Source organism: Plecotus auritus (assembly GCF_963455305.1).
Source record: "Plecotus auritus genome assembly, chromosome: 8".
Taxonomy (NCBI): Eukaryota; Metazoa; Chordata; class Mammalia; order Chiroptera; family Vespertilionidae; genus Plecotus; species Plecotus auritus.
This window is the reverse complement of record NC_137782.1, coordinates 14,318,796-14,331,765: the sequence shown is the minus strand read 5'-3', so window position 1 is coordinate 14,331,765 and position 12,970 is coordinate 14,318,796. Positions and strand designations below refer to the sequence as shown.

At 43.6% G+C, this 12,970-nt stretch overlaps 1 protein-coding gene across 2 annotated transcripts in view; it reads left to right on the top strand.

Moving 5' to 3' along the window:
- Window positions 1-12,970, top strand: part of SETBP1 (SET binding protein 1) — a 355,347-nt gene that overhangs the window by 179,157 nt on the left and 163,220 nt on the right. The window lies entirely within an intron of this gene.

Genomic DNA, 12,970 nt, shown 5'->3' with positions numbered 1-12,970 from the left:
CAGACAAGGGCTCCCTGGGGACCTCCTGGACAGCACGGAAGATGGGCAGTCATCCTCCCTGTCTCTAGAAGGGGACTTACTGCCTACACACAGATAAGCACCAACACACATTCATACCGGACACACAGTCTGCGTGTTCCCCATGGACCCGGCGCAGACAGAGCATGGAAGTAAAGAGAAGTAGATCCTGCAATGAGGCTGTGTGGCTCTGTAGAGACAGGATCAGTGAGTGGGAAGTGAGAGGCTACAAAGAGAGAATGAACAGAATAGCGAGCTCCATTGGTGCGTCAAAGGTAAGTTCTTGCACCCTTTGAGGTATTCCCATTACAGCTTGTTGATCCTTCTGTCAGTGATGTGATGAGGCTTAGGAATAAGTAATCAGGAAGCCTGTTTGTTAACTATGGAAAACTGCTCACTAATTAAAGTCCTTATTCACATCCTATATAATAAAAGGGTAATATACAAATCGACCGAATGGCGAAATGACCGGTCACTATGATGCGCACTGACCACCAGGGAGCAGACACTCAACGTAGGAGCTGCCCCCTGGTGGTCACTGTGCTCCCCCAGGGGGAGTGCCACTCAGCCACAAGCTGGGCTTATGGCTGGCAAGCCCAGTGGTGGTGGCAGGAGCTGTCAGTCGGACATCCCCTGAGGGCTCCCAGACTGCTAAAGGGCAGAGGCCCAGCTGAGGGGACCCTTCCCCCCACCCCGAGTGAACGAATGTTGTGCACTGGGCCTCTAGTAGTCACATAAACTTCCAGGGGAGCTCAGGGAATGCCAAGCAAAAACAAAAGAAAATCAACATTTACCCACATCCCACCTACCTCCACACCTACCTCACACACAGTAGCATCCCAGCAATGATTTATTTTTGTCTGAAGATTTATAAAAGGGGAAATGCTTTGCATGATGTTGTGTTGAGGCTTAAAAAGGGTACCCAGTGGAGACTGAGTTTATGGAAGGCATGTGTGTGTGTGTGTGTATGTGTGTGGGTGTGTGTGTGTGGTGGGGGGTTTGGCATCGTTGCTTTCTGAAATGATCACATTCTCTCCATGCTTGTCATGCCACATTTCTAGATTATTTAAACTGAATTATTAAAAGAAGCGAAAGTCAGATATATTGGTGCATCCATAACATGCGAGGCCATGATCCAAGAAAGGCAGCTTCCCTGTTCCCCCCACCAGCCCACAGTTGCTGGTACAGATGGCTCACTCCCCTGGTTCTGTCTGACCTTTCCACATTATCCCATTTGTATGTCAGCCCCCCAAAGCTAGGAGCATACATCCACATTTTTCACTCCTCAGGATGCATGTTCCTGAGGCCAGGAAGCCCTGGGAATGTTGTGGCCAGTACATAATGCCCAGATCAGAGTTAATTCTAAAGTGTTATTCCTGCATCAGAAAGGCCTGGATGTGTCTCAAGTCACTACCACCCTTTGGGTTCTTTTCCAATCAGAAACCATACTGCCCATGTGCTTGGGCCACCCCCACCTCCCAGCCCCACTGCACCAAATTGTTGGCTTCTGATGTTATTTTTTCCTTCTCTCTTTGGGTTTTAGATGAAACTGAGTCCCACACATCCTGATGTTCACAAATATTCATGGGTCTGTTCCCTTCCAGGAACCATCAGTAGCTTTCGGGAGAGGAATTCGCTGAGGACCCCTCTCTGGGGGAACTGTAATCAGGCTTGTAAGCTTTCACACCGTCCACACTAATCACTTGCCTGTAAAGGGCTCCCCCCCCTCCCCCCGCTTGACTCCTGATCCTGCTGCAACCTCTTAGGGAAAATTGTCATGATTTCCTTGCTAATCTTAGATGACTCTCAGCTTGGAAAATGTGGACAAGGGCAACTCAGTTAGGCTAGACCAGTGGTCGGCAAACCACGGCTCGCGAGCCACATGCGACTCGTGAGCAGCAGTTTGCCGCTCTGTTGACTAATGAGTGCCGACCACTGTCATATACTACCCTTTTCCTCTTTGCACACAATATGCCACAATTGCCTAATCCTCACAGCTTCCAACTACATGGTAACATTTAGTCTAGTCCAGTGGTCGGCAAACTCATTTGTCAACAGAGCGGCAAACCGCAGCTCGCGAGCTGCATGTGGCTCGCAAGCCGCGGTTTGCCGACCACTGGGCTAGACTCATTTGTCTCTTTATCGCTGTCCTCCTTTCTGCTTCCAGAGAGAAAGGAGGAGGTAAGGAAGAGACTATCTGCCATTCTTCCCAGGGTGGTTAGTTTGTAAGGATAGCTTGCTCATTGGTGGAGTAAACACATTGCTCTGCAGGTAGGCTGATGGCTGATGCTAAGATCCTGAGGTTGTAGTTTGCTGTGGGAGTTCAGTGAGCTTGGCCTCTAGACCACAGAGGGTAGGACTGTGTCTTAGAATCAGGCCTGGGGCTGACAGGTGGCTACTATTTCAACAAGTTTTAAAGGCACAGATGAAAGAGCTTCTGAAATTCACATCAAAACCTCCCAGACTCTTATCTTCCTTATGGTTCCCCTCCAGACACATCTTTCACTTATCAAGACCCTGTTCTTCTTGCCTTTTGATGGGACAGACACCCCTGAATCCCTCCTTTCTGGGCTTTGGATGACTGGAAATGACCACCCTCATCTCCCTTTGCCAGACCACCCCTCTCCAGTCCCAAAAGGAGTAAAAGAAGGCATTTCATTCCATTTCATAGAAGCTGAACAATCATGCTTTCCTCTCCATGTTTCTTTTTATCCTGTTTTCCCCTCCATACAGAAGCTATCCATGTTCCCTGGAGAAATTCGGAATGGGTGAGGGTGGTCAAATGTACAGAGTTCCAGTTATAAAATAAATAAGCCTTGGGCATGTACATCATGGTAACCATTGTTATTTCTATAGTTAATAATACTGTATTGTATATTTGATAGTTGTTATGAAAATAGATCTTAAAAGTCTCATCCCAAGGAAAAAAAAATTTGTAACTGTGTGGTAATGGATGTTAATTATAAGAAGAATTTTTAAAGAAATTTTGGGGAAAAATAAGAAAAAATATCTTATTGTTGCAAGTGTAGATAATGACATTTGGGGGTGTGTTCTTGCAATCTTTAATGTACACAGGCATACACATGGATGGGTCGTTGAAAATTGATATCATTTTTCACGTACTTTATTTTGTTACCTTCTTTCTTGTTTGTTTGCATGCTTCCCATGTCACTGGAAAATCTTCTAGCAGCTGGCTATTTTTGTCCGCTTGCTAGTACCGTCATTTATTTACCACTCCCCTCTTGTTAGACATTCCATTCCTTTTGCAGGCTGAGCTCTGCAGGAGTGATCCAAGGCAAATGCTAGATCGGGGCCCACAACTAGGACACAAATAGCATCCCAGCTTCTTGGCATTTAGTTATTCTTTGTTTCTTAGTTCCTACAGGAATGTGATGGTTGCTTAAACTTTGTAGTAGGGTGCCCATGTGGGTGTGCCTATGGGCATTTGTACACATGTTTACAAGGGTCCCAGTTGGGATGTGGTGAATAAATATCCATATCGGACCCAATCTCAGATGCATGTTTCACATGCCCAACCACCACTCTGGGAAAGCTACCTTGCAAAAAACCTATCCCCCACTGGCAGAAGCACTTGGTCCTCTCCTACTTTCCAAACCAATACTTCCTTCAGGAAAAAATTACGTTGTACTTCAAGTGTGACTCATGATAGGATCTTAGGGGGTGAGTGTAATAGGTATCCTATAAAGAGTAGAAGTTTATAAGAAAATTTTATAATGTCCATTGCTGTGATGGCCTAGGGAACATTGCAGTAAAAGGGGAAGGGAATAAATCAGAATGCACAGGGAAACATTTTCCAGTGTGAAGAAAACAGGGCTTTTGGTCACTGAGTTACCATTTCATTCAGAGTCTTCCCGAGAGACCTTTATGTGGGGCTTCCTGCTGTGCACACTCTTCCCCAGAAGTTGACAGTTCTGGAATGTTCTGCCACTAATGTTAGCTTTGTAACCCTGGGAACATTACTTAATGTCTTTAATCCTCAATTTCCTTATTAAGCAAAAAAAATTGTGCAGCTTATCTCACAGATTATTGCAAGGGATCAAATAAGACAGTGTGTGTGAAAACAACTTAACACGATGGGGCCCACACATGCAGTGAATTTAATTTCTTCTTTCTGTTAGAGATGTGCAGGTTAAATTATTCAAGGAGAAAATAAATATATTATAGACCAAGCAGGGAAGACTTCCAGATGGAGGTGTCATTGTACCTGGGCCAAGACAGGTGAGAAGGAAGTGAGGTAATGAATTTATACTGGGGCAGGGGCAGCCTGAATGAAGACCAAAACAGGGGTGAGATGCTTGGGTGTATTCTGGAGACTTGCAGCGTTTTAATTCATCTGGTTTAGGCGTAACTATGATGGGATTTTAGTTTGAAAATTAGGTTGGGGTCATATTGCAGAAGGTTTTAAAACGCTGGGAAAAAAGTCACACTTTAAAAAAAATAAATATTACTGAAGTTTTCAAACTTATTTCAAAAGTAGGCATAATAGAATAATAAAACTCCATATGTTTTTCAACTTCTGTTATTTATTATCCAACTTCAGTGGTATAATGCTAAAAAGTCCTGATTTGTATCTTGTGCCCATTTCTGTGGTGTAAATATCCTCACCTTGACCAATTTTAAGTTGCTAGTGGTTTAATAGCCTGCGTGCCAAGTTTTTGACAGTCAGCTTTCCGGAGCTGATGGGAACACATTCCTGGGCCAGCCTCAATAGTCATTATCATTTGACATTCTTACTTCATAAATACTCCCAGCTACTTTTACTTTTAATTTTAATTTTGGGGCAGTATATTTTAAAATTCCCACTTACCATGCTATTTCACTCATAAATGCTTAAGTAAACTTCACTAATTAAGGGCTTCTTAAAAAGTCACAGTCAGTGCCATTGTCACATCTACCCAAATCAGCAAGATTCCCTAAATATTTTCCGATACCCAGTTCATATTCAGATTTCTCTGATTATCATAATATCTCATTTTACAGTAGACTTGTTTGAATTGGAATTGAGTTTAGAATTTGCCATCCATCTGAAGACAGTAGGAGCCATTGAAGATCTGAGGGTGGGAAAGAGCCAGAATTGTGAGGCAAGCAGCTCATGCCATAGGTAGTAGGGTGATAAAATGAAGAGAGGAGCCAGCAATAGTTCTGACCATGGGTCCCTGTGGGGATATTGCTGAGGCGACAAAGGCCAGAGAAAGTATATGAGGACAGAAGCATTGGGCTCAGTTGCTGCTTGGCTGGTTGGAGAAACAGGGTTAGCTGTTTACCACAGAGGGTGACCAGAGGATGCACAGACAGAAGGTGCAGTGTTCATCCCCGGGTTAAGTATGATAATAGCACCATGTTCAAAGGAGGAAAGCTTTCTTCTCCCTCAACAAAACCTTCCTTTTTTCCCCCTCAGCCTCACAATCAGTTCTACTCATAGGTCATCAGGGGATATTATTATCTGCAAAATATTTTGGGCTCCATGGTCTTAACCCAGAAGGTTTTAATGCAAGAACCCCAAACATTCCGTGAAGAGAAGCTACTTTTTAGGAAGATATGGCTGTGGAGTTTGAGTAGAAAGAAATCCTAGCTGTGCGCATCTCCCTAAGAAAAGGCAGGGTGAAGCGGAGAAGGGGCCATGACAGTAGCCCATGGCTGGATCATGTTGTATGGTTTGGATTGCTACAGACGGGTGCTCCTACACTGGGAAGTAGCATAGCAGGTTGGATAGTTTGGGGCTTCTGACAGCTTGTGTCTTTTTAGTGGGAAACCTTTGAGTTCCCAGGTTGCTTGTTCATCTAGGGTTGATCATGTCTTTTCAACAGAACCACCACTATCTGAATCTACTCCACATGGGCACCCGCTGCCTGCAAGTTCAGCACCAACAGTTGTAAAGATTGAGATGGCAGCTCTGGATTTCCCAGAGCACTCAGCCCTGCTGAGCTCAGGGATTGGTGTTAGTACTGCTCACAGTGCCTTGGACTAAGTACATATGCTGATAACTTAGGAAAACTGTGCTTATGCGAGAAATTATTCTTTGAACTTTACATGCATCATCTCATTTAATTGTTACAAGGCCTTTGTGAAATCAGCAATAATACTATCTCCCTATCACAAGCAAGCACAGGGAACTTATGTACAAAGCCCCTAAGTGGCAGAATTGGGATGGGAACCCAGGCAGTCTGGTTCCAACATCTTTGTTCTTAACCACTTCAGTAATGCCACCTTGAACTAGAGAGTATCCCCATGGTTATGATCATTTAAACCCCGACTTACCACTGATATGACCAGGAAAATCAACCTCACCCTCACTTGTGTACATCATCCTAAATTTTCTTAACCTTTGTCAAGTTCTAGAAAAAAGCAGTTAATACATTTTAGGGTGGTAGACGGGATTAATGCAGAGCATTTTGAATCCTTCCATCTTGGCGAAGAATTTTTGTTGCTCTCATTCCCTTCGCCCCAAACTCCCAATGAAAGAGTCCTGGGGGCAGTTGCCCCTTCTACACAGGAGGAAACTGAGCTGAGGCAGAGGTTGGCCATGTAGTTTCTCATCTAAGACACACAGCAATGAAGAAAACAGGTTGGCTTATTTTGAATTCATCACATAATATCTACTTTGCCATTTTGTGAAGAACCATTCCAGAGCAATGTATAAGGAAGTCCTGCTACTACCAATGATGCTTGCTTACCTCCTCCCTCCATTTCAAAACTGGAAGAGGAGAGAGAGCACCCAGAGCTGTGGTTCTCAACCTGGACTGCAGATAGGAACTATTGGGGGAGCTCATGAAAATTACAGGAGTCCAGGCCTAATCCCATTGAATGAGTCTGGGTTGAGTCCAGATATTGGTGTTTTCAGAAGTCCCTCTCCCCTCCTCCTTCGGGATCTAAATCAACCTTTAAAAAAAAGCAAAACAAAAACAAAACAAAACAAACACCCTGCAATACAGAGGAAGTCTTGAAGGGAGAGAAGGTAAAGGGCCTCACATTCAAATAGTGTCTCCCCTGTTTCAGGAATGCGCATGTGCTTCACCTGCCCCCTGCATTTAAACCCCACGCCAACCCCCTTATCAGACATCTGACTCCTCCCCTTTCACAGAGGAGGAAACCATGGTCCAAGCTGAGCAAATGTGGCCATGAATGGATGCAGTAAAGCCTACAGGCTCATCCCCTGCTAGTCCTACTCAGCTGTTGAGATTTGCCCAGTATCTTAAACAAGCTAGTGTTGGTGTTTGGGGTCATGGCCTCCTCTGTTGGACACCTGGGCATTCTTTATGGACTCTAAGAGATATCCAAAAAGATCCAGCTTTATGCACCTAATTCCCTTGACATCAGGAGAGAGATTGATCTCCACGGTCCTTCATGCTCAGTTCAGTTTCTTGCTTAGTAAATCCATGCCTTTTTCTCAAGGCCTTACTTCGACTTGCCTTCCATCTGCTGCCATGCATCTTTGCTCTTTGATTCACTACTGTTCAGAGCATGGACTGCAGCCAGTGGCAGCCGGTCAAGAGTGTGTTACTGGCTCATAGTGAGATACGTCTAGAAACAGAGTTTAGAAATGTTTCTAGCAACTTGCTGTTTCCACGATATCCATGCTTGTGATCATTTTCCTACTTACTTATCCTTATAGTATTTACCCAAGTAAATTGAAACATCTGGTCATTCACCAAAGACCATTTGAGATGTTCTGTTCTAATTATAAAATTTCCTATTTTTATTAAAAGGGTAGGATCTGGACTCTTGTTTTTCTCTGCTGCCTTCTGTGAGTTCATGACAATATATTTATATTATGAATAGTGTTCCCCCTACAAAAAAATAAAAATGGCTCCACCTGTAAAGGTGTCTTTCTGGCTACTTGTAGGAAACCTACACAAAATATGGATCTTTTCCCAATAATTTCTAAGGCAACCCACTTAATTATTTTTCTTTCTAAACTTGGACATCTGTGACAGTAGTAGACCATTTTTAACAAAAATAATTTGCTCACATGTCTACACATAGCCAGCACTAAAACCCAAACTGACTCAATTAATTCTTCTTACAGGAAATCCACAGCTTCATACTGCAGGTATACGTTCTTTGCACCTCCTGCTTTGACAGTGTTTTTAGTGAATTTTTTTTTCTTTAAAAACCAGCATTGGTATGTGGTCCCAGAGAGAGAAGTTCCCCAGGTGTTTCCAGAGTGTCTGGCCTTTCAATGGAATATTCTGAAGTTTTAATAAGTTCTCTTGGGATACGAAGTCTCTTTAGAATTTAGTGAATATTTTGTTCCTCCCAAGATGTCCTGACCATCTGAGGGCTGTGTGTACATGGACCTAACTTAAAGGAATGTGCAGAAGTTCGTGCCTGAGAAGTTGATAGGCGAATGTTGGTAGGGTTATTCTTACACAAAGAGATTTTTCTACTTTATCAAAGGAATCAACGTAAGTTATTTCTCCTAGGGCCATGGTCGGCAAACTGCGGCTCGCGAGCCACATGCGGCTCTTTGGCCCCTTGAGTGTGGCTCTTCCACAAAATACCATGGCCTGAGTGAGTCTATTTTGAAGAAGTTTAAGTTTAAAAAATTTGGCTCTCAAAAGAAATTTCAATCGTTGTACTGTTGGTATTTGGCTCTGTTGACTAATGAGTTTGCCGACCACTGTCCTAGGGTATTAAAAAATGATTTAACCTTTTTAAATCTGATTTAAGCTCAACTCTTCAGAATAGAATCGAGGACAACAACCAGTGGGGGTTCACTTTGAATATCATCCTCTTCTTTTTCAACTGTAGTTTCCTCATTTAAAACAAAAACAAAACAAAAAACTTAGCCTCGAGGGTGCAGAATTAGATGATTTCTGTGATCCCCTGAGATTCACAAAGTTTAATTAATCTGTGACTTCTTCCACCATCTTCATGTGTCTAGTTTCTGTTCTTGTTTTTCCCTTCGATCCTTCTAGTAAAGAGGTCTCAATCTTTGCTTCTTAAAAACCATCCTGTAATTCTGCTTCTTGAGGCCTGAAGCCATTGATGTTTTGTGATGAATCTCAGATATGTGTTTATTAGCAGATTGAGTTATAGAATCAGCTCACCCTGTGTCTACATTTCAATATGATATATAACTTCGTTCTATACATTTTAGGTATAGGAATGACTCACAAACAGAAAATACAAATTCGCAGACCACAGTTAAAGACTTGAAAGAAGGTACCTTTTTCATAATTGCTTTAGCAAGGTAGTTTCAAATCTACCTCCTGAGAAAGAAGGCCCACCTCTCCAACAAATAAGCAAGTTTGCTTTTTAAGTTCTTTGCAACTCTATTGCCTGGCTCACACTTCAGCCCTCTTGTCCTCCCACCCATCTATCTACCCAACCCCTTTCCAACCATCTTGTACCAAACAAAAGGATTGATTGAGAGGTGTCAGGAGACCCTCACAAGAGAGGGGCCCCTCCTGGTGGAACAGCTTGCAGCTCTCAACGGCACCTTCCAGCCATCTGCTTGTTTGGAGACTGTATCAAGTCTGCCAACAGCCTCCACCACGGTTTTCTGATATTTCCCTGATAATGACTGCCCCCTGTCTCCCTCTCCAGCTCTGCACATAATGTTCCTTCTTCATCTCCCACCTTCCTAAAAATGTGTGTCAGATCCTCTGGCAGAACTGTGTTTCCAACAGGTGTCCTAAGCCAATGACACACAAGACAAGAAAACTCTATGACATCGTAGATCACTATATATAGTAAAAATTGATGCTCATTTAGTAACATAACACAGATTTCTCCCACCCTGTTGTATCCACTAACTAGCACAGAGAACATGTCCCGTTACTTTATCATGTAAGAGTTAAGAGCAGTGATTCTGGCCTCAAACTGATAAGTTCAAATCACAGGTATGCTGTATACTATGTGACCTTCATAAGTTGCTCATTAGTGAAAGGGCACATACCTGATGGGGTTTGAGGAGGATTCAAAGGACAGTGTCTAGCATATGGTAAGCACTTCCTAAATACACATTCTAATTCTTATTATTCTTAAAAGGTATGTAATTGAAATTCAACTTGGACCACTGAAGTCAGGGTTACAGCACAAATGGCAGCTTCCCAAGACAGTATAACTAGATTGGAGATTAGCAAACAAGGAAAAAGAAACATAAACCACAAACAAACAAAAATCTAGATCCTGCGTGGTCTTCCATCAGTTTGTTGATGACATTTGCCAGTCGAAGTGAGCAATGGCAGACACTGCAACCCTGCGAGAGTGACCCTCGAAGAGGATGGGGAGGACAAAGATGGATGAGAGTGGATGAGGGATGGAGAGGGACTGTTTGACTGGGAGATAAGAACACCCACCACTACCTTCATTGATTGCTTCCTTCCCTTACCATCTATTAACATTTTATCTCTTTCCCATGGAGGAGGACTAGCTCAAAAGTATTCAAAATCATTTTAAACAAATGTATCAAGAGCTTTTCAGCCACCAGAGTATTGAACTAACTGTCTTGGGTTCACTGATCTCGGCCTAATTCTGTACATCACTTTGGCTCCAACTGTTGAAGAATCATAGGCACAGTAATGCACTGCCCAGGAAAATTAGTGAGGAATGAACTAAGGGCATATGTATGGGTGCTGTTCAGGAGACTGTGTGCAGGCTTGGGGACTTAGGCAACTTTATATAATGACTTTTACTCTCATAAATTCCGTTGTTTCTGTATTAAAAAATGAGACAAGAGGTGATTCAGGAGGATGTGGGTTCTGGATTTTGTGGACCACTGCACTGAGATGGCACCTACAGGTAGGACCCATCCTGGCCGCAGGACTCTTATCTCTGGTAGGCAGTCCATGCCCACGTGTGGACAGGGCAGATAGCTTGCTGATGGAAATGAGAGGTCTGTGCTCAAAAGCCTGCCTTTTGACTCTACAGTGAGAAAACACAGCTGGCGAACTTGGGCTTTCTCACCCTTAATCTGGGTAGGAACAGAAATGGCAAAGTGAGGAATGGGGATTGAGCATTGTGTAAAAAACAGCATCTGTGTGCTTCCAGCAAAAAGTAGATGCTCCACAAATACTTGTAGAGTCCACTCCAGGGATGTGTGTATACCAGGGGTGAAAATGGATCCCCCAAACAGAAATGCAAGTATCCAAACTATTTCCCTGATGCTTTCTGGTCTTGTGGTTATAATGAAGATGTCTCTATATTACTTGTCTTATTTTTGGAGCTATCAACTTTTGTGAGCCTTTTTTAGGGCAACCAACTCTTTGTAAGGTTACCTATCTTTCACCAATACTGTATGTTATTTATAGTAGGAGTGTTCAAGTAGCTCTGGAACTGGCACTGGAAATACACAGCTAAGAATTAAACCAGAGTTTGGTTCACCCGCCTCAAGCCTATTAACTCATTGGCATCTTGGTAAAGGTGACTGAGACATGGGATCCTAAGAGAAGTGGGGAGAATGTTGAAAAAGAAATGCCTGTGAAATCTCAGCCAGCAGGCGTCTGGAGAGACAGTGCGTTTTATTCCTGATAAACGCCAGCAGAAAAGAGCAATCAGCTACATGGGAGCTGGACAAATTAAATGGCTGAGTATTATTTCAAAGGAGAGCTTGGGCAGCATCAGAAATTCCCCATCAGCTATAATAACGCCAATTACTCTGCCAATTGTAGATTCCATTGAGATGTTTAGTGCAATCAGGCAGCGAACTCTTGCAGGGGCCTGATGGGTTTTGTTTACTCTGAATGTGCATTTGTAGAGAATCTTTTGCACCCATCGGCTTAGAGCCCTGAGCCTCCTCCCCTCAGTCCAGATTCATACACAGCTGAGGGAGATTATCCTGGAGCAGGAGCAGGCTGGGCAGGCTGGACACAGTGTCCCCTCTCACTGGAGAATGCCCAGGATGTAAATACAAAGAGAGCAGCTGGGTGTGGTAGTTCTTAGTGATTTAGCGACTTACAGAAAGTACCCGTGTTTGTTTCCTCTAAAAGATGTACTCTCTGTAGATTACCCAACTGGTAAATAAATATATATTTCTGATTACGAGCAGGTCTTCTTGGCATGTTGGAGCCTTGGACACCATTAAACAATAACAACAAACATGAAGCCGGGAGGAGAGAACTCGCCAAGAGTTCATTAAGCCTTAAATACTGACAAATGTGGTGGGGGTGGGGTGGGGGGGGCGATGCAGGGGCTTTCATTGTCTCCCTTTTTGAACCATTTGGTTGGATGTCAAGCATACGTATCATTTCAAATATGGGAAGAGATCATAAGAGACAAGGAGATCCCTCCCCCCCGCCCCTAACATTTGAGCAGGGAACAGAAAATTTTGAGAGTGTACAGGAACATTCATTTTCTGTTTGCATTTGGCCCTGTGGAAATTAATGGGTGTGTAGTTCCAGCTACATTGAGCAGTTTGTGATTCTCTCAATTGAGGAAGGTGCTAATCATGGGCGTTACTGAGCGCCTGGCCTGACTGACAGCTGGGGTGGAAGCTGTGTGTGGCTGCTGGGGATGCAGAAGAAGAGTTAAAGGCTGATTTGATTACACTTGTGCTCAGCTGTCATCTGAAGCCAGAGCCTGGAGGACAATGGGAAGCTATTCTCTTCCCTCCGCTTTGTGACAAGCAACCTTTGTGTCATCTTTTTTATTTTTTTAACCTGCCTCTTCCTCCTTGGAGAAGCCCAGGATAAAGCCCCTTTGCCTGAGGAAGAAAGGATTCTTCCCAATTCAAAGGCAGCTGCCAGTGCCTCCAAGTCAGTGCTCATCACTCACAAGCCCTCTGTTTTTCAGCCTCTGCTGACTCCTGTCCACAAGACGATGTATCAGGGCAGGTCCTGTTTCAGACAGGAAGTTAGACGTGAGATCAGGCAGGGACAAGGGATAGGCCTATAGAGTAGCAGGTTAGTGTGGCAGGCTCATGCTCTGAGCTTCAGCAGCCTTGCACCTAATCATTTCATTAGTGTGTGGTTTGTGTGTGTGTGTGCAT